Raw genomic sequence first — 23,146 nt, 5'->3', positions numbered from 1 at the left:
ACTAGTGGTTTTACTAACCATCAACAATTGATGCTCCTACTTGATTTCTACTTTCGTGGTGTCAAACATCGCGAGTTGCTCAAGGATCATCATGTCTATCCCTGATATGTTATAGTTCGTCACGAAGCTCTAATAGCTTGGTGGCAGTGACTATGGAGAACCATCACTATCTCATCTGGAAGATTAACTCCCATTCAATTCAAGCGATTGTAGTACTCAGACAATGTGAGCACATGCTCAACGATTGAGCTTTTCTCCCTTAGTTTGCAGGCTTAAGAAACTTGTCAGAGGTCTCATACCTCTTGACATGGGCACTAGTCTGAAATCCCAATTTTAGTCTTTGGAACATCTCATATGTTCTGTGACGTTTCAAAAACGTCTTTGGTGCCACAATTTTATTCCGTTAGCATTACGCACTGAACTATCACGTAGTCATCAAAACGTGTATGTCAGATGTTTCGCAACATCTACAGACGACGCTCGAGGTTCAGCACACCGAGCGGTGCATTAAGGACATAAGCCTTCTGTGCAGCAATGAGGACAATCCTAAGTATACGGACCCAGTCCGCATAATTGCTACTGTCAACTTTCAACTAAATTTTCTCTAGGAACATATCCTAAACAGTAGAACTAAAGCATAAGCTATGACATAATTTGCAAAGACCTTTTGACTATGTTCATGACAATTAAGTTCATCTGATTATTTAATGAACTCCCACTTAGATAGATATCCCTCTAGTCATCTAAGTGATACATGATCCGAATCGACTAGACCGTGTTCGATCATCACGTGAGACGGACTAGTCATCAACGGTGAACATCTCCATGTTGATCGTATCTACTATACGACTCATGTTCGACCTTTCGGTCTCTTGTGTTCCGAGGCCATGTCTGTACATGCTAGGCTCGTCAAGTCAACCTAAGTGTTTCGCATGTGTAAATCTGGCTTACACCCGTTGTATGTGAACGTTAGAATCTATCACACCCGATCATCACGTGGTGCTTCGAAACAACGAACCTTCGCAATGGTGCACAGTTAGGGGAAACACTTTCTTGAAATTTTAGCGAGGGATCATCTTATTTATGCTACCGTCGTTCTAAGCAAATAAGATGTAAACATGACAAACATAACATGCAAATCATAAAGTGACATGATATGGCCAGTATCATCTTGCCCCTTTTGATCTCCATCTTCGAGGCGCGGCATGATCACCTTCATCACCGGCATGACACAATTATCTCCATCATCGTGTCTTCATGAAGTTGTCTCGGCAACTATTACTTCTACTACTATGGCTAACGGTTAGCAATAAAGTAAAGTAATTACATGGCGTTTTTCATTGACACGCAGGTCATAAAATAAATTAAGACAACTCCTCTGGCTCCTGCCGGTTGTCATACTCATCGACATGCAAGTCGTGATTCCTATTAGAAGAACATGATCAATCTCATACATCACATATATATAATTCATCACATCCTTTTGGCCATATCACATCACAAAGCATACCCTGCAAAAACAAGTTAGACGTCCTCTAATTGTTGTTACATGTTTTACGTGGCTGCTATGGGTTTCTAGCAAGAACGTTTCTTACCTACGCAAAAGCCACAACGGTGATATGCCAATTTCTATTTACCCTTCATAAGGATCCTTTTCATCGAATCCGATCCGACTAAAGTGGGAGAGACAGATACACGCTAGCCACCTTATGCATCAAGTGCATGTCAGTCGGTGGAACCTGTCTCACGTAAGCCTACGTGTAAGGTCGGTCCGGGCCGCTTCAACCCACAATGCCGCCGAATCAAGATAAGACTAGTAACGGCAAGAAAATTGACCAAATCATCGCCCACAACTACTTTGTGCTCTACTCGTGCATAGAATCTACGCATAGACCTAGCTCATAATGCCATTGTTGGGGAACGTAGCAATAATTCAAAATTTTCCTACGTGTCACCAAGATCAATCTAGGAGATGCTAGAAACGAGAGAGAGGGAGTGCATCTTCATACCCTTGAAGATCGCTAAGCGGAAGCGTTACAAGAACGCGGTTGATGGAGTCGTACTCGCGGCGATTCAAATCGCGGAAGATCCGATCTAGCGCCGAACGGACGGCGCCTCCGCGTTCAACACACGTACAGCCCGAGGACGTCTCCTCCTTCTTGATCCAGCAAGGGGAGAGGAGAAGTTGAGGGAGAACTCCAGCAGCTCGACGACATGGTGGCAATGGAGCTCGTGGTTCTCCGGCAGGGCTTCGCCAAACACTACAAAGGAGGAGGAGATGTATGAGGAGGAAGGGGCTGCGCCTAGGGAAGGGTATGGCTGCCCTCCCACCCCCTCACAATATATAGGGGGAAGGGGAGAGGGGGCCGGCCCCTCTAGATGGATCTAGAGGAGGAGGCGGCGGCCAAGGGAAACCATAGATGGGTTTGGGCACCACCACCCCCTAGGAAACTTGCCCCCCAAGCCGGGAGGGGCGGCTGCCCTAGGGGTGGCACCCCCACCTCTCCTGGTTAAGTGAGAGGGGTTGGGAGGGGCGCACAGCCCCTTAGTGGGATGGTTTTCCCCTTCCCCTTGGCCCGTAAGGCCCCCCAACGCTTGCCGGGGCCTCCGAAACCCCTTTCGGACATGCTGGCCACAGCCTGGTACCCCCGGAACAATTCCGGACTCCAATACCCTTCGTCCAATATACCGATCTTCACCTCCGGACCATTCCGGAGCTCCTTGTCATGTCCGGGACTCTGAACAACCTTCGGTAACAACATACTATTTCCCATAACAACTCTATCGTCACCGAACCTTAAGTGTGTAGACCCTACGGGTTCGGGAACAATGCAGACATGACCGAGATGTTCACCGGCCAATAACCAACAGCGGGATCTGGATACCCATGTTGGCTCCCACATGTTCCACGATGATCTCATCGGATGAACCATGATGTCGGGGATTCAATCAATCCCGTATACAATTCCCTTTGTCTATCGGTATGTTACTTGCCCGAGATTCGATCATCGGTATCCCTGTACCTTGTTCAATCTCGTTACCGGCATGTCTCTTTACTCGTTCCGTAACGCATGATACCGTGGCTAACTCATTAGTCACATTGAGCTCATTATGATGATGCATTACCGAGTGGGCCTAGAGATACCTCTCCGTCATACGGAGTGACAAATCCCAGTCTCGATTCGTGCCAACCCAACAGACACTTTTGGAGATACCTGTAGTGCACCTTTATAGCCACCCAGTTACGTTGTGACGTTTGGTACACCCAAAGCATTCCTACGGTATCCGGGAGTTGCACAATCTCATGGTCTAAGGAAACGATACTTGACATTAGAAGAGCTCTTAGCAAACGAACTACACGATCTTGTGCTATGCTTAGGATTGGGTCTTGTCCATCACATCATTCTCCTAATGATGTGATCCCATTATCAATGACATCCAATGTCCATGGTCAGGAAACCATAACCTTCTATTGATCAACGAGCTAGTCAACTAGAGGCTTACTAGGGACATGTTGTGGTCTATGAATTCACACATGTATTACGGTTTCCAGTTAATACAATTATAGCATGAACAATAGACAATTATCATGAACAAGGAAATACATTAATAACCATTTTATTATTGCCTCTAGGGCATATTTCCAACAAGGAAAGGGGGGGCGCCGCCCCCCTCCTTGTCCAATTCGGACTTGGGGGGGAGGGGCGCGCAGCTGCCCCTTGGCCGCCTCTCCTCTTCCACCACTTGGGCCCATGAGGCCCAATAACCTCCGGGCGGTTCCGGTAACCCCCAAGTACTCCGGTGTATATCCGATAACCACCGGAACCGTTCCGGTGTCCGAATATAGTCGTCCGAATATATCAATCTTCATGTCTCGACCATTTTGAGACTCCTCATCATGTCTGTGATCACATCCGGGACTCCGAACTACCTTCGGTACATCAAAACTCATAAACTCATAATATAACCGTCATCGAACTTCAAGCGTGCGGACCCTATGGGTTCGAGAACTATGTAGACATGACCGAGACACGTCTCCAGTCAATAACCAATAGCATAACCTGGATGCTCATATTGGCTCCCACATATTCTACGAAGATATTTATCGGTCAAACCTCATAACAACATACGTTGTTCCCTTTGTCATCGGTATGTTACTTGCCCGAGATTCGATCGTCGGTACCTCAATACCTAGTTCAATCTCGTTACCGGAAAGTCTCTTTACTCGTTCCGTAATACATCATCCCGCAACTAACTCATTAGTTGCAATGCTTGCAAGGCTTATAGTGATGTGCATTACCGAGTGGGCCCAGAGATACCTCGCCAACAATCGGAGTGACATATCCTAATCTCGAAATACGCCAACCCAACAAGTACCTTCGGAGACACCTGTAGAGCACCTTTATAATCACCCAGTTACGTTGTGATGTTTGGTAGCACACAAAGTGTTCCTCCGGTAAACGGGAGTTGCATAATCTCATAGTCATAGGAACATGTATAAGTCATGAAGAAAGCAGCAACATACTAAACGATCAAGTGCTATGCTAACGGAATGGGTCAAGTCAATCACATCATTCTCCTAATGATGTGATCCCGTTAATCAATTGACAACTCATGTCCATGGCTAGGAAACATAACCATCTTTGATCACCGAGCTAGTCAAGTAGAGGCATACTAGTGACACACTGTTTTGTCTATGTATTCACACATGTATCATGTTTCCAGTTAATACAATTCTAGCATGAATAATAAACATTTATCATGATATAAGGAAATAAATAATAACTTTATTTTTGCCTCTAGGGCATATTTCCTTCAATCGTGAGATCGAATCAAGAAGAAAATGCGACGATTAGTCTACAACCTCTTTGGTGGCGCCGATTAGGCCTCAGCTTCATCCAGGGAAACGGTGATGATGTTGCTCTTCCGGTGGTGTAGGTGAAGATGGCGGTGTGGGAACGGAGGTGGCGCGAAAGACGAGGGGAACTTCGAGGCAGCTCCTTGGAGGTGGAGGACGGGGTGGCTGAACCGGCGGGACGACGAGATCGATGATGGATCCTCATCCGGTACGGTGGATGAGGGACGTCGAGGTGTTGCTGTGGACTACGTCATCGGGGAAGAGGCTCTGGCTGGGTGGCGGACGGAGGAGGGTGTGGGGCTTCGTGGGTTTTCGCGGCCTCGGTGTTTGAATGGGTGGGCTGATGGGATGGGAGTGGGGAACCATGGCTTAGGGACGCGCTTGTCCGAAATGTGGGTATGTTACGAAAGTACCCCCACCAATTTGAGCTAGGCGGTTCTTTCGGTTCAGGGGTATCACGGGCATTTTGCGTGTCGAGATTTCGCAGGAGGTGGGAGTTTTCGCGCGCGTTGTAATTTTGGGATAGCAAGGCGCGGGTTGAGATGGAGGGAGTTTTTGGAGCACAACAAGACAAAGATATATCTTAAATATTTTAGGGTAACATGGCGCGGGTTGAAATTTCCAGACAAGCCTAATGTGTACTTTACCAAATCAATTCGCACTTCCATCGATGAAAAAAAAGAAATCAATTCGCACCACACAAGAGAGTCTAGTCCCGTGTATTGTACCAAATCAATTCGCACTACAAATGCCATTCAAAACTTTGAATTCATGTTATGTTCAATTAAAATATTTCACTACATGTATAATGCATGCAACCTGCTACTCAAATGAACGTTTTAGTGCATTCCAAACGTATATACTTCCGCTTCAATATGAACTAAATTTGAATTTGTTTCTCTATTTGAATAAGATCTACAATAATGATTGTTGTGAAGTCAAACCATTTGAATTCGTTTCTCTATTTTAATAAGATCTACAATCATCATTATTGTCAAGTTAAACCATCGTTTGTGTATTATCTTCACAACACACCACATGATTACTGTCGAGTTAGATACGAACTATGTGTACTATATGAACTCGAACTTGATTTTTTGAATCCACTTTATGTTGATTTCAAATCACAGTACATTTCAAGCTCTTGCTAGATCTTCATAATCTAAACCATGTCTCATATGTATAATGTGTTTATCACATAATGTATGGTGCCCCGCCCCCTACGCCTACAAGTTTTTAGATGTGAGTTGCAAATGCCACACATTACCACAAATTCAAATAAAATGTGAGATTGTTCGATATATAGTATTGTTTAGATTGTTCAATATTTAGTTGTAAGCTACAAACGCCACACACTATCATAAATTCAAATAAAATGTGAGATTCTTCGATGTATAGTATGGTTTAGATTGTTCGACATTTAGCTGTGAGTTGCAAACGCCATGCATTATCACATTATGGTATAACATGTGTAAAACCACAGCACGCGTATCACCGCTATATTCATGCATGCATATGTTTATAACACTATGATCTCCTATTCAAATATATGAATCCACTTTCATATAAAATTATGATCTTTGTTAGTCTCTTACACCCACACAATCCTCTAACCTTTGTAGCTAGCACTAACTTTCTCTCGTGCATGCACACGCCCTCCTCGCCCTCCCCCTCCCTCAGCATTCTATCCATCGCGCACATTCATTTTTTTCTTTAGGTCATTCTCCCAGAGTCTCCACAACTCCTTTCCGACACACACCGATCGATAAACCTCTCTAGCGATGTCTGCCTACAACATACACACGCACCTTCCATCTCCTCCTTTCTGTGTCCATGCCTCGTGTCTCTCATATGGTCCCACACATGTGTAAACTCTCGCCCCTCTTTTCATCGATCTCACAATCGCACACTCCTCCCCTATCTAGCTAGTAGCTCGGCCTCTCGCACCACCTCCTAGCTCCATTCTCTCTGTCTATCCGTCTCGCTAGGCCTTATTTGCCTCTAACAAATGGATGTACACCGACCGATCTCCCGCTATACATATAGCTAGCTAGGTCCTTATAACTCGTTTTTTCCCACGCGTCGATCAATCTACCTCATAAGTGATGTCTCTCCCTTCCTCCGACAAACAAAAATTGATCTACCGATCTAGTTAGGTCTGCTTACCAAACACATGGTTCCCCTTCATCATCCATGCATGCGTCCCGACACATCTATCACGCGCAGGCACACACAGAAACACACCCCCACTCTTATTGATAATATTGTAGTTCTACCCTCAGTTTGTCTAGTAGGCCTCTCCCACCATCTTTGAGAAGCAACTCCGTCACCCATGCAGCACTCTACCCCTCTCCCTCCCTCTCTCTCTCCTCTCTCTATCTCTCTCTCTCTCTCTCTCTCTCTGTGTCCCAACCTATTTCCCGTCCTTCAGTTATGTATGGATGTCGACCGATCTCCCTCAAGACATAGCTGCGTCTCTCCTTCTCAACACATATACGAGTTGTTCTACCTCTCTAGTTAGGCCTCTGCCTCCCCCTCCCCCCCCCCCCCCACACACACCGATACATCGAGCGCTCTAGTCATGTCTCCCTGCCACACACAAACTTGCCCTGTGCCCTCCGGCGTTCCGGTAGGTCAGTCGCCCTATATCTTTGACTTGCACACACACAATTTCGATGGCTCTCTTCATCGATCTCGCACCCACCCACTTGATCCTCTCTTCGACTCTATCGATATCTATGAACCCTCCCTCTCTTCTCGTGGATCACCCCTCTATATATGATATATATAGGCCTCTATTTCAAACACATTGCATGTGTCAATTTTTGTTTGAGATGTCATCGACACATATTCCCACAAACACATTCATGAAATCACACCCCCACCCCCCACCCCAAACAAAAAACACTCACGAATGCACACGCCGTCTGTCTAGGTTTGTATCTCTCTCACACACACCCACGTAGGTGGGGGACGTGCACGAAGAGAAGAGGTGCACGCACGACGCATATACTCCCGTCCCTTTCCCAACCACACCTGCGCGGGTACACAGTGGAGCTCATTTCTGTACGAAAAGGCAGCCCACGTGGTAATTTGACACGTGCACTGGTTGTCCACTTGATGGAGGATCGTCTACCACGGGTGAACAAACAAATTTTGACTTGACGTGTTATGTTAGAAAAGAGGCAAACCATGTGAGGCCTGCCTTAGAGGCAAGGCTCTATACACTCGAGATGCTCTGTACGTATTACGTACTTCTGATGTATCCCGCCAACTCGCAGAATGAGGAGAAGCTTGCTTAGTATGCCGTCTCCCCCGCCCACGGGCGCGGTGGCTCGCAGGACGAGGTGAAGCTTGCTTACTACACCTTACGCCCGCTCCCTCGCCCACACGCGCGGTGGCTCGCAGGAAGAGGAGAAAGTTTTACTACTCCGTCCGTTTACTCCTCGTCCCTACTGTCAGTGTCAAAACCAGCCGATCTCGGGTAGGGGGTCCTGAACTGTGCGTTTGAGGATCGAAGGTAACAGGAGGCAGGGGACATGATGTTTACCCAGGTTCGGATCCTCTTAACGGAGGTAATACCCTACTTCCTGCTTGATTGACTTTGATGAGTATAGGGGTTACAAGAGTCGACCTACCTCAAGATCGTAATAGCTAAACCCTAGATGTCTAACATGTATGATTGTGATTGCCCCTACGGACTAACCCCTCCGGTTTATATAGACACCGGAGGGGCCTAGGGTTATACAGAGTCGGTTTACAGAGAAAGGAATCTTCATATCCGAACACTAAGCTTGCCATCCACGCAAAGGAGAGTCCCATACGGACACGGGGGCGAACCTTCTATCTTGTATCTTCAAGGCCACCAGTCCGGCCCATGTCACATAGCCCGGACGCCCGGGGACCCCCTAATCAAGGACTCCCTCAGTAGCCCCTGAACCAGGCTTCAATGACGATGTGTGCGGCGCACAGATTGTCTTCGGCATTGCAAGGCGGGTTCCTCCTCCGAACACTTCAAAGTAGTTGTCAAAAAGAACTATATCCAGCTCTGTACAATAGTTACAACCCCGAACCACTAGGGCAAACTACTTTAAACAAAACAAGTCATGTCTACTGGCAGCTTTTCCGGCGAGACGTTATGTTCTGGTCTTACTATTATTTCGAATCGTTTTTCAGCCTCCTGCTTCGCGTTTGGAGGCGCGGTCTTCATTGATACGTCTTGTCAAAGCAGAGATCGTGTCCCCTTATTGCGGGATTCTCATCAATACGGATTTGGCTAATCCAACCATGTCGTTCGCCCAACCCCTTGGGAATAGGCGAGGTTTAAGGCTTGTGGGGGGGGACGCTTGATATTCACTATCTTTATAAGAAGATAAGAATCCATCTTTTTACCCCCATGCCTTCTTCCTCCTAAGCCCATACACCCTCGAGCTCCAGCGCCCAAGCATCAATCCCTTCCGTCTCCAGCAAACACTCCAGCCATGTCCGGATCTGGAGCACAAGGCAAGTGGATGGCTTCCTCCGTCACGGAGGGGAACATCAAGCAACTCCGGGAAGCGGGGTATTTAGCCAAGGAAATCACTCACTGGCTCCCTGCCAAAAAGCAGATCATTCCCACCCCGAAGCCTAATGAGAGGGTAGTGTTCATCCCCCACTTCCTTCGCAGGCTAGGGTTTCCTCTCCATCCCTTCGTCTGCGGCCTCATGTTCTATTACGGGCTAGATTTCCACGATCTAGCCCCGAATTCCTTCCTCAACATCTCGGCGTTCATCGTCGTGTGTGAGGCATTCCTCCGCATTCCCCCACTTCGGCTTGTGGCTCAAGTTCTTCAACGTGAAGCCCAAAGTGGTCGAGGGTCAACATGCGGAATGTGGCGGCGCCATGGTGAGCAAGCTCCCCAATCTCACCTGACCAAAGGGGACCTTCGTAGAAACCGTGAAGGGGTGGCAACAAGAGTGGTTCTACATCACGGAGCCTTGCGACGCCACGTGCATGGGCCGCCACTCCAGAGTTCAAATCTGGTCCTCCAATGCGTCTTGCATCATGGATTAACAAGGGCCTAGATTGGGCGTCATCCGACGAGGTGATGACGCTGCAGAAGCACGTCAAGAGCACGATAGAGAAGAACACCAGCCTTGCCAACGTGATCCAGGTGATGCTTTTTCGCCGGATTCTCCCCTGCCAACGCCGGACTCTCCATTTGTGGGAGTTTGATCCGGCTAGCCCCCGGACCCTGCAGCGGTTCTTCGGCACAACGCACGAAGACATATGGAAGCTGCTTTTCAAGGCCCAGAACTCGTGGCCGGAAACGACTGAAGACCTCGGTCTCGACTGTGCTCATCCGGCTACTCTAGTAAGTCTTTCAAATTTCCAAACATATCCTCAACATGTAGATCCAAGGAGTATGCTAAGCCTTCCCTTTATCCTTCAGGGCTGGACGAAGAAGGTGGAGCGAATCCAGTGTCTGGCTCCGCTGCCCGAAGACCCAGCTATTCTTCTTCTGACGAAGATGCTGGTTCTGGTGCTGTACTAGGCGCCGGAGAAGAAGGCCAAGAAGAAGGGCAAGGAGGCCAGAAGTGGCCTTCGTCGTAAAGTTACTTCGGACATAGCGTCTGAAGATACCGAAGTTCTCTCCTCCCATGAGGGAGATGAAGATGAAGAGGAAGGGGGGAGAGACTTTCTCCCCTTAAGGGGGGAAAGAAGAAAAGGGGGGCCTCCGCGAACCTAGAGGCAGCAGCATCCAAGAAGGGGAAGCTCTCCCTTTCGGATGATTCGGAATCGGACATCGAAGCTGTCCCCGAGTGGCATCCCAGGACGAAGCCCCTGGCCGAATCGTAGGTACTCAAAGATTATGTATATATCCAGCTTTTTTAGAAATTGTAGGATGACATATCATCTATGTGTTTCAGGCCGGCCCGTGATCTCCCCCAACAATCATTATCTTCGGGGAATTCTTTGGCACTGTCAATGATGGAGAGCGAGTCGCCTCCGCGAGCCTCCCCGCCACATGCCATGGATGACACCGAGGTGTTATCCCAAAGGACCTCTCCGGGCCAGGTAGAGGTGCGGAAGTCCGCTGAAACGGTGCCAGAGGTTAATGCCTCGGCGGCCGGAAACATGGGGGTGCAATCCCCATGGAGACTGACGGCGGGGGCCATGACCAGTCCGACCCCCAGCTGAATAATGCTCCGGAAACCCACACGGCTCCGGACCCAAGTGAGCAGCCCCCTTCGAAAGAGGGGGGAGTGCTGACTCCACCGACGACCTCTATCAACCCGGAGGCGCCAATACATAGAGGGAAGCACTTCGATGTGCTTCCATCATGGAAGAGCACCGTACCCTAATGGGTATGGTGGTCGAGAAGGTTCAGTCTGCCAAAAGCGGGCTGAACGAAGCTTTTACCAGCCTGCTAACAGGCTTTGAGGTATGCGACTTAATATCCCTAGCCGCTTTTGCATGTGTAATGATATGCCTGTACATAGATAGTAGCCCCTGAGACTCTGTTCATCTCTTTGGAAGAAGGGGGCGGACAGAGGATCAAATATTTGCCGGAGATAACGTGCTTATCTATTTTGATGAACATGCTTCATTGTTAGCGGCTTCAGCCAAGGACGCTGAAGTTTCCGAACCCCAGTGGAAAATGAAGCTGGCTGACGATGAGATCGGCCATATTAACAAGCGGTTCGATGAGGCTCAAGGTATGCTTTTAAAAGGACCACTTACAAGCCTAAATTAAATGCAAATTCAGAGGTTAAGCTCACGCGCCGCTATACAAAAGGTTATAGGCAACGCGGCCGAGGTTGAGACCCTCAAGAAGGCCCTTGCCGAAGCCAAGGAGGAGGCGAGGGTGAGCAAAGCAGCCGCAGAGAAGGTGGCTGTGGATGTGGAGGCTGAAAAGGTCACCCGCCTTCAATATGATGCGAGGGTGACCGAAGTAGAGCAAGCGCTAGCTCCAGGAGGCTGCCAACAAGTGTGAGTCCTTGGAGGAGAGTAACAAGGCCCAAGCGGCCGAACTCAACATGGCTCTTCAAGAAGCGAAGGAGGCGCGGTCCGAGTCACGGGCGGCTCGTGAGCAGATCAAGCAAGCCGAACAGATAGCGGCTGGTAAGCCTTTTCTTTTACAGAGTATATCCGGCAGTCGAAGATATGCTTTGCTAAATCGACTGTGGAGTGCTCCAGACGCTTTTGCGGATCTCCCGAGGAGTGATGCTTATGCCGCCCAATATTTCCTAGCCCAAGACGGGAACGCGACGGAGAAGCTCTTCTGGTCGCAGTACTTGGCCCGGAACGACCGGCACTACTGAACAATCAGATGATGCAGCTGGCGGAGCTGCACAGGATGTTCGGCTTGGCCATAAAGGACATCTTAGTCCGGCTATGGCCAGCTGGACCCATTCCAAGCAGCTACTTCGGCCTGGTCAAGCGACTCGGCGACGCCTTGCCCCGAATAGAGGCAGTGAAGCCCTCGGCATGCATTGAGGGTGCGGAGATGGCCTTTGCTCGTGTCAAGATGCACTAGGCGAAGATGAAGGCAGCCAGCGTGGCCCTTGAAGGTCCGCCCGGAGACAAGGTTCACCGCAAGCCGCGGCGCTACTTCGACGATGTCCTTGAGGGTGCCCGTTTGATAGAGGGCCAATGCTCAAAGGATATTATGTTCGAGTAATAGTATCCAAGCAACTATATCCGAGCTACCCAGACATTGTATTATAAACCGAGGCCTTTGTAATATATTTGTGCCTGTTATGTTTAAATTGCTTTTCCTCATGTGCGGCTATTTTTATCTTTGAGAGTTTGCCAGTCGTCGGCTTTTGCCCCCATGTAGATACTACGGGGGTGTTCGGTGTTGCACATAGCCACACTTGACCCAACGTCTTGGTCCGTAAAGGAGGTGTCAGCGCGGCGAACCAGGCAATCAGACTATGCGGCTTTATCACTCTCACTTAGCCATAGGAGTTTGACAATGGGACTGTAAGATAGCCCTTGGTGCGCATGAGGCTATCTGAACTAGGATGCCTTAAGCGCGAGACTGGGAAAAGCCAGTCCTTCGTATAATACGGAAAAAATCGCTAGAGATTTAGTATGTCGTCGAATTGCTAACCAGCTCTCGCCGCATCACGACAGTCATTTTTCGGCTTTCCCTATTGAGGTGCTTGACCGGGCCAGCCAGAAACACAATCGCAGTAGTTCTCCCTTTACTACCTTAGCCGAGAACGGAACGTAAGGTAGCAAGCACAGGAACCGGGCAACCCAACTATTGACCAAAGACGTGATTCGGAGTCGATGCATATAATACAATATTCGGGATGCCGAAGTATACTCTGAGAGTGTTCGGACTTTCTATTGCTGAAGATATATATATATATATATAGTTTGAATAGAGCCCCTGGCGATTGAAGTCATACCAAGGTGTATACGCCAATTTGGACGTGAAGTGGGAAAACAGATTAAAAAATAAGCCAGTACCGAACAGGGTCGGGCGAGACTGTTTCCATTATAGTATGATTTGCACGTCAAAATGTATTTTTACAAAAGATGTGATAAGCATCATGACTATTTTACATGACGCAGACAAGGGAAAGCTGTATACAGCTTCTAAAATTGAAAGGTGATCTTAAAGACCCTTTGGACACTCTGCCATACGTCTGCGCCTCTTTTCGCCTTGGTGTGTGATCCTTTGAGAGGATCAACAATCGAGTATACATAAGGGGCCTAGAAGGAGGCCCTTGTTACCACCGGGGGTTGTAAAGATCCTAAAAAATAAAAACAAGAAGAAAAAGGTGGACCAATACAGAGGTCCGGATAGGGTCGAGCCGTACCGTGAACCTTATGTTTAGCATGCCTCCATCCTTGCCCATGGTAGTTTTAACGCATAATTATGTACGCACGGCATGTATGCTGCTAGCAGGCTAGGGCATTGACGGAGGCCGAATAGCTAATCTAGCTTTGGATGAGCCGGACTGTCGGTCTGCAGGGTAGACCGGACTCGTTTAACAGTGTTCGAAGACTTGACTACCAGTGTAGTATTCAGCTTGGCGAGGGCACCCTGCACCTCGGCTGCGAGAGCCGCGGTATGCTCCTCTGTCCAGAGGGAGCGCTCCATGTTTCCATTGGCTGTTATAACGGCACGTGGTCCGGGCATCTTGAGCTTTAGATAAGCATAGTGCGGGATTGCATTGAAACGGGCGAAAGCGGTTCATCCGAGTAGTGCGTGATAGCCGCTACAGAATGGGACGATGTCGAAGATCAGGTCTTCGCTCCAGAAGTTATCTGGTGAGCCGAAGACGACTTCCAGCGTTATGGATCCTGTGCAACATGCCTCTACTCCGGGTATTACCCCTTTAAAGGTGGTTTTAGTCGGCTTGACTCTTGATGGATCGATGCTCATTTTACGGACGGTGTCCTGATAAAGCAGATTAAGACTGCTACCGCCGTCCATAAGGACTCGCGTGAGGTGGAATCCATCAATAATTGGATCAAGGACCAATGCAGCAAAACCTCCATGACGGATATTAGTCGGGTGGTCTCTGCGATCAAAGGTGATCGGACAAGCTGACCACGGATTAAATTTTGGGGCGACTGGCTCTATGGCGTAGACGTCCCTTAGCGCGCGCTTGCGCTCCCGCTTAGGGATATTAGTAACATAGATCATGTTCACCCTTTTGACCTCGGGGGGGGGGGGGGGGGATTTCTTCTGTCCCCCTGTGTTCGGTGGGCGAGGCTCTTCATCATCGTCCTCGCTGGGCGGCCCTTTCCCCTTGTGTTCAGCGTTGAGCTTGCCGGCCTGTTTGAAGACCCAACAGTTTCTATAGGTATGATTGGCAGGCTTATCAGGTGTGCCATGAATCTGGCAAGGCCAATCGAGTATTCTGTCCAAACTAGAGGGACCATCTATGTTTCCTTTGAATTGCCTCTTCCATTGACCGGATTTAGGGCCACTGAATCTGGCGTTGACCGCCATGTCTTCGGTACCTTCGTTATTGTTTCGATGCTTGTGCTTGTTGCGTCGTGGCTTGCCATTGCCATCCCTGGCTTCGGAGGTGCCAGGGTTGCTGGTGCTATTGCTTCTACGAGCCAGCCAGCTATCTTCTCCCGCGCAAATGCGGGTCATAAGTGCGGTGAGGGCTGCCATGGACTTTGGCTTTTCTTCGCCGAGGTTTTGGGCGAGCCACTCGTCTCGGATGCTGTGTTTAAAGGCCGAGAGGGCTTCAGCGTCGGGACAATCCACAATTTGGTTCTTTTTAATGAAGAACCTTGTCCAGAGCTTCCGGGCTGATTCTCTGGGTTGCTGGACTATGTGACTAAGGTCATTGATGTCTTCCCAACTACCAAAAGAGTTCTCTCGGAGGCTGTTTAACCAGTGTCGGGCTGGTCCCTTTAATTTGAGTGGGAGGTATTTGATGGCATGGAGATCATCACCTCGTGCCATATGGATATGGAGAACAAAATCTTCGATTCATACTGCAGGATCTGTCATACCATCGTATGATTCGATGTTCGCGGGTTTAAACCCGTCTGGGAACTGATGTTCCATCACTTCATCGGTGAAGCATAAGGGGTGTGCGGCGCCTCTGTACCGGGCGATATCGTGATGCGGTTCGGATGAAGTCCGTATGTGATACGTCTCCAACGTATCTATAATTTTTTATTGTTCCATGCTATTTTATTATCAATCTTGGATGTTTTATAATCATTTTATAGTCATTTATATCATTTTTTGGTACTAACCTACTCACATAGTGCCAAGTGCCAGTTGCTGTTTTTTCCATGTTTTTTACATCGCAGGAAATCAATATCAAATGGAGTCGAAATGCCACGAAACTCCAGGATGATTTTTTATGGGCCAGAAGGAAGGCAATGGGCCTTGGTTGCACCTGGGGGGTGCTCCGAGGGGGCACAACCCACCAGGGCGTGCCAGGAGGCCCAAGCGCGATCAGGCGCGCCCTGGTGGGTTGTGCCCACCTCGGGTGCCCCCCGGACCGCCTCTTTGCTCTATAAATACCCCAAAAATCCACAAACCCTAGGGGAGTGGACGAAATATTCATTGCTACCTCTTGAGCACTGTGTTGGTTTTCCCTTGAAGAGGAAAGGTGATGCAGCAAAGTAGCGTAAGTATTTCCCTCGGTTTTTGAGAACCAAGGTATCAATCTAGTAGGAGACCACACGCAAGTCCCTTGTACCTACACAAACAAATAAGAACCTTGCAACCAATGCGATAAAGGGGTTGTCAATCCCTTCACGGCCACTTGCAAAAGTGAGATCTGATAGAGATGATAAGATAATATTTTTGGTATTTTTATGATAAAGATTGAAAGTAAAGATTGCAAAATAAACGGCGACAGAAATAGCTAGTTGACGGAAGATTAATATGATTGAAAATAGACCCGGGGGCCATAGGTTTCTCTAGTGGCTTCTCTCAAGATAGCATAAATATTACGGTGAGTGAACAAATTACTATCGAGCAATTGATAGAATAGTGCATAGTTATGAGAATATCTAGGCATGATCATGAATATAGGCATCACGTCCACGACAAGTAGACCGAAACGATTCTGCATCTACTACTATTACTCCACACATCGACCACTATCCAGCATGCATCTAGAGTATTAAGTTCATAAGAACAGAGTAACGCATTAGGCAAGATGACATGATGTAGAGGGATAAACTCAACCAATATGATATAAACCCCAACTTTTTATCCTCGATGGCAACAATACAATACGTGTCGTTTCCCCTTCTGTCACTGGGATCGAGCACCGCATGATTGAACCCAAAGCTAAGCACTTCTCCCATTGCAAGAAAGGTCAATCTAGTAGTCCGAACCAAACTGATAATTCGAAGAGACTTGCAAATATAACCAATCATACATAAAAGAATTCAGAGGAGATTCAAATATTGTTCATAGATAATCTTGATCATAAACCCACAATTCATCGGATCTCGACAAACAGACCACAAAAAGAGTTACATCGAATAGATCTCCAAGAAGATCAAGGAGAACTTTGTATTGAGATCCAAAGAGAGAGAAGAAGCCATCTAGCTAATAACTATGGACCTGAAGGTCTGTGGCAAACTACTCACACATCATCGGAGAGGCTATGGTGTTGATCTAGAAGCCCTCCGTGATCGATGCCCCCTCCGGCGGAGCGCCGGAAAAGGCCCCAAGATGGGATCTCACGGGTACAGAAGGTTGCGGCGGTGGAAATAGGGTTTCATGGTCCTCTTGGATGTTTTCGGGGTATATGGATATATATATATAGGAGGAAGAAGTCGGCCAGGGGGGCAGGCGCGCCTCCCTGCCTCGTGGCCTCCTCACTTCTTTCTTGATGTCCACTCCAAGTTCCCTAGATCACGTTTGTTCCAAAAATAACTCTCCTGAAGGTTTCATTCCATTTGGACTCCGTTTGATATTCCTTTTCTGCGAAACACTGAAATAGGCAAAAAAACAGCAATTTGCACTGGGCCTTCGGTTAATAGGTTATTCCAAAAATAATATAAAAGTGCTTAGTAAAGCCCATTAAACATCCAAAACAGATAATATAATAGCATGGAACAATCAAAATTTATAGATACGTTGGAGACATATCAAGCATCCCCAAGCTTAATTCCTGCTCGTCCTCGAGTAGGTAAATGATAAAAACAGAATTTTTGATGTGGAATGCTACCTAGCATAATTCTCAATGTAATTTTCTTTATTGTGGCATGAATGTTCAGATCCGAAAGATTCAAGATAAAAGTTTAGTATTGACATGAAAATAATAATACTTCAAGCATACTAACAAAGCAATCATGTCTTCTCAAAATAACATGGCCAAAGAAAGCTATCCCTACAAAATCATATAGTCTGGCTATGCTCTATCTTCATCACACAAAATATTTAATTCATGCACAACCCCGATGACAAGCCAAGCAATTGTTTCATACTTTTGATGTTCTCAAACTTTTTCAATCTTCACGCAATACATGAGCGTGAGCCATGGACATAGCACTATATGTGGAATAGAATGGTGGTTGTGGAGAAGACAAAATGGAGAAGTTAGTCTCACATCAACTAGGCGTATCAACGGGCTATGGAGATTCCCATTAATAGATATCAATGTGAGTGAGTAGGGATTGCCATGCGACGGATGCACTAGAGCTATAAGTGTATGAAAGCTCAATGAAAGAAACTAAGTGGGTGTGCATCCAACTCACTTGCTCACGAAGAGCTAGGGCATTTTTTAGGAAGCCCATCATTGGAATATACAAGCCAAGTTCTATAATGTAAAATCCCTACTAGTATATGAAAAGACAAAATAGGAGACCTCTATCATGAAGATCATGGTGCTACTTTGAAGCACAAGTGTGGTAAAACGATAGTAACATTGTCCCTTCTCTATTTTTCTCTCATTTGTTTGGGCCTTCTTCTCTTCTTTTTTATGGCCTCTTTTCTTTTTATTTTTAGTCCGGAGTCTCATCCCGACTTGTGGGGGAATCATAGTCTCCATCATCCTTTCCTCACATGGTACAATGCTCTAATAATGATGATCATCACACTTTTATTTACTTACAACTCAAAAATTACAACTCAATACTTAGAACAAAATATGAATCTATGTGAATGCCTCCGGTGGTGTACCGGGATATGCAATGAACCAAGAGTGACATGTATGAAAGAATTATGAATAGTGGGTTTGCCACGAATACGATGTCAACTACATGATCATGCAAAGCAATTTGACAATGATGAAGCATTTCATAATAAACGGAACGGTGGTAAGTTGCATGGCAATATATCTCGGAATGGCTATGGAAATGCCATAATCGGTAGGTATGGTGGCTGTTTTGAGGAAGTTATATGGTGGGTGCATGATACCGGCGAAAGGTGCGCGGTATTAGAGAGGCTATCAATGGTGGAAGGGTGAGAGTGCGTATAATCCATGGACTCAACATTAGTCATAAAGAACTCACATACTTATTGCAAAAATCTATTAGTTATCGAAACGAAGTACTGCGCGCATGCTCCTGGGGGATAGATTGGTAGGAAAAGACCATCGCTCGTCCCCGACCGCCACTCATAAGGAAGACAATCAATAAATAAATCATGCTCCGACTTCATCACATAACGGTTCACCATACGTGCATGCTACGGGAATCACAAACTTTAGAACAAGTATTTCTCAAATCCACAACTACTCAACTAGCATGACTCTAATATCACCATCTTCATATCTCAAAACAATTATCAAGTATCAAACTTCTCATAATATTCAATGCACTCTATATGATAGTTTTTATTATACCTATCTTGGATGCTCATCACTTTAGGACTAAAATTTTAACCAAAGCAAATTACCATGCTGTTCTAAAAGACTCTCAAAATAATATAAGTGAAGCATGAGAGATCAATTATTTATATAAAATAAAACAAACGCCATGCTCTAAAAGATATAAGTGAAGCACTAGAGCAAAATTATCTAGCTCAAAAGATATAAGTGAAGCACATAGAGTATTCTAATAAATTCAGATTCATGTGTGTCTCACGCAAAAGGTGTGTACAGCAAGGATGATTGTGGTAAACTAGAAAGCAAAGACTCAAATCATACAAGACGCTCCAAGCAAAACACATATCATGTGGTGAATAAATATATAGCATCAAGTTAAGTTACCGATGGACGAAGACAAAAGAGGGGATGCCTTCCGGGGCATCCCCAAGCTTAGGCTTTTGGTTGTCCTTGGATTTTAACTTGGGGTGCCTTGGGCATCCCAAAGCTTAGTCTCTTGCCACTCCTTGTTCCATAATCCATCAAATCTTTACCCAAAAACTTGAAAACTTCACAACACAAAACTCAACAGAAAATCTCATGAGCTCTGTTAGTGAAATAAAACAAACTACCACTTTAAGGTATTGTAATGAACTCATTCTTTATTTATATTGGTGTTAAAACTACTGTATTCCAACTTCTCTATGGTTCATAACCTCCGATACTAGCCATAGATTCATCAAAATAAGCAAATAACACACGAAAAACAGAATCTGTCAAAAACAAAACAGTCTGTAGTAATATGTATCTAACGCAAACTTCTCTAACTCAGACAAATCTACCAAAATAGGACGACCTATATAATTTTTTTATTGATCTACTTCAATTGGAATCCGTATTTTATCACGTCCTGGTGATTTTTAACAATTGTTTTCATGAGCAGAAAGTTTCTGACTTTTTCAGCAAGATCAACTAACTATCATCCAAGAAGGTCCTATAGATTTTACTTGGCACAAAAAATAATTAAAAAATAAAACCACATCTAACCAGAGGCTAGATCAAATATTTATTACTAAACAGAACCAAAAAGCAAGGAAAAAAATAAAACTGGGTTGCCTCCCAACAAGCGCTATCGTTTAACGCCCCTAGCTAGGCATAAAGGCAAGAATAGATCTAGGTATTATCATCTTTGGCATGCAATCCATAAGTGGCTCTCATAATAGATTCATAAGGTAATTTAATTTTCTTTCTAGGAAAGTGTTCCATGCCTTTCCTTAACGGAAATTGGAATATAATATTACCTTCTTTCATATCAATAATTGCACCAATCGTTCTAAGGAAAGGTCTACCAAGAATAATAGGACATGAAGGATTGCAATCTATATCAAGAACAATGAAATCTACGGGTACATAATTACTATTTGCAACAATAAGAACATCATTAATTCTTCCCATAGGTTTCTTAATGGTGGAATCCGCAAGGTGCAAGTTTAAAGAACAATCATCAAATTCACGGAAACCTAACACATCACACAAAGTTTTCGGAATCGTGGAAACACTAGCACCCAAATCACACAAAGCATAGTATTCATGATCTTTAATTTTAATTTTAATAGTAGGTTCCCACTCATCATAAAGTTTTCTAGGGATAGAAACTTCTAATTCAAGCTTTTCTTCATAGGATTACATTAAAGCATCAACGATATGTTTGGTAAAAGTCTTATTTTGACTATAAGCATGCGGAGAATTTAGCACGGATTGTAACAAGGAAATACAATTTATTAAAGAAGACGCCGCCACCCCGACGAAGAAGAGCCGGCGTCGCAACAGGAAACGCAAAGGCAAGGCCGTGCTTGCCGTTGAGGGATCTGACGATACCGGTGCCGGCAAGAAGGTCAAGGCAGACGCCCCCGGCAAGGAGATTGCCGGGTGCGCCGCCTGCTGAGCCTTGGCGGCTACTGACAAGCCAGGAAGCTGTGGCAACCAAATACTGCAAGATCCACCGCACCAAGGCCCACGACCTCCAGAACTGCCGGCAAGTCGAGCTGCTTGCTGAGAAGCAAAAGGCTGAGTACGAGAGACGGGACAAGGAGAAGAACTAGGACGGTGCGGAGGGGTCCGGCAAGAAGCGTGGCGGCCAAGGAGGCCGCCCCGGCAAGGACAACCAGCAAGAGAGGCCCGCCCGGGGCCGCGACAAGAAACAAGAAGACAATGATCATGATGAGGACGACGAGTCTGGTGAGCAAGGGTTCCAGAAGGCTACGGAGGCCATGTGTGTCGATGGCAGTGCCTCGCTGCATACCTCTCATCGCCAGCTCAAGCAGTGGGCGCTTGAGATTACGGCAGCAGAGCCGTCGTTCGATGCTCAGAAGCCGCTGAAGTGGTCCAGCACGCCCCTCATCTTTGACGTCGAGGACCACCCTGACCACACTACCGCGGTCGGGTGTTTGCCATTGTTGGTCTCACCAACGATACGCAACCTCAGAGTGAACAAGATGTTGGTTGACGGCGGGGCCGGCCTGAACCTGATCTCGCCTGTCGTGATAAAAAAGTTGCAAGTCCTTGATGGAGACCTCGAGGAAATGGGCATGTTTCAAGGGGTCAATCCGGGGAGGAGCCAGCCGAAGGGAAAGGTCACACTGCCCGTGATGTTTGGAGGAGAGTTGAACTACAGGACGGAGAGGATCGTCTTCGACGTAGCCGAGATCCCCTTGCCCTACAACGGGATCCTCGGCCGCCCGACACTAGCCAAGTTCATGGCGGCGTCACACTACGCCTACAACATGCTAAAGATGCCCGGGCAGTTGACCATCATCTCCGTCCCCTCCGACAAGAAGGACGCGCTGATCTGCGCCGACTAGCTCTACCGGGAAGCAGTTGCAGCGGCTGCCGCCAAGGCACCTGCTCCTGCCGTTGAAGCCCCGAGAGGGAAGAAGAAGCCCGGCAAGACCTCTCGCACCCACTTCGACAAGCGCACCTCCTCGGAGTGTTGTGCTACTGTCGAGGACGTGCCAGAGAGCTCTACCGACAAGAGCAAGAGACCCAGGCCCGAGCCGCCGCAGACCAAGAAGGTGCTCATCAAGGAGGATGGCGCAGGAGGGGCCTTCACCATAGGCTCCACCCTCGATAGCAAGTAGGAAGGCGCGCTCATCACCTTCCTGCGGGCGAATGTCGACGTGTTTGCATGGCAAGCATCCGACATCCCCGGTGTTCCCAGGGAGGTGATTGAGCACCACCTAGCTGTCTGCCCCCACGCGCAGCCCGTCAAGCAGAAGGTCAGAAAGCAGGCTCTGGAAAGGCAGGAGTTCATCACAGAGGAGATCAGGAAGTTGGAAGCGGCAGGTTTGGTGGGAGGAGTGCTCCACCGGACGTGGTTGGCCAATCCGCTAGTGGTGCGCAAGGCGAATGGGAAGTGGAGGCTGTGTATTGATTACGCAGATATTAATAAGGCTTGTCCTAAGGACCCCTTCACGTTGCCGTGCATCGACCAGATTGTTGACTCCACAGCCGGGTGTGATCTGTTATCATTCCTTGACGCCTACTCAGGCTACCACCAGATCTTCATGACAAGAGAGGATGAAGAGAAGACAACATTCATCACCCCATGTGGTACGTATTGCTTTTTACGAATGCCTTTCAGGTTGAAGAGTGCTGGCTCAACGTTCGAAAGAGCAGTCCAAATTGGTTTTGAACCTCAGCTCCATAGAAATATGGAGGCCTACATGGATGACATAGTGGATAAAACCAAGGACGGACCAACTCTTGTGCAAGATCTGGAAGAGACATTTGCTAACCTGCGCAAGATCAACCTCAAGCTGAACCCTGAGAAGTGTGTGTTCGGCGTTCCGTCCGACAAGCTTCTCGGGTTCTTTGTGTCGCAGCGCTGGATCGAGGCAAACCCAGACAAGATCAAGGCTATTGAGCAGATCGAGGCGCCCAAGCGGATGAAGGATGTGCATCGGCTCACCGCCTGCGTTGCCGCCATGAGCCAATTCATCTCCAAGTCCGCCGAGCGCGCCCTTCCCTTCTTCAAAATCTTGAAGAA

This window comes from Aegilops tauschii, chromosome 6, assembly GCF_002575655.3.
Source record: "Aegilops tauschii subsp. strangulata cultivar AL8/78 chromosome 6, Aet v6.0, whole genome shotgun sequence".
NCBI lineage: Eukaryota > Viridiplantae > Streptophyta > Magnoliopsida > Poales > Poaceae > Aegilops > Aegilops tauschii.
The sequence above is the reverse complement of the archived record's forward strand: the minus strand, read 5'-3'. Positions refer to the sequence as shown.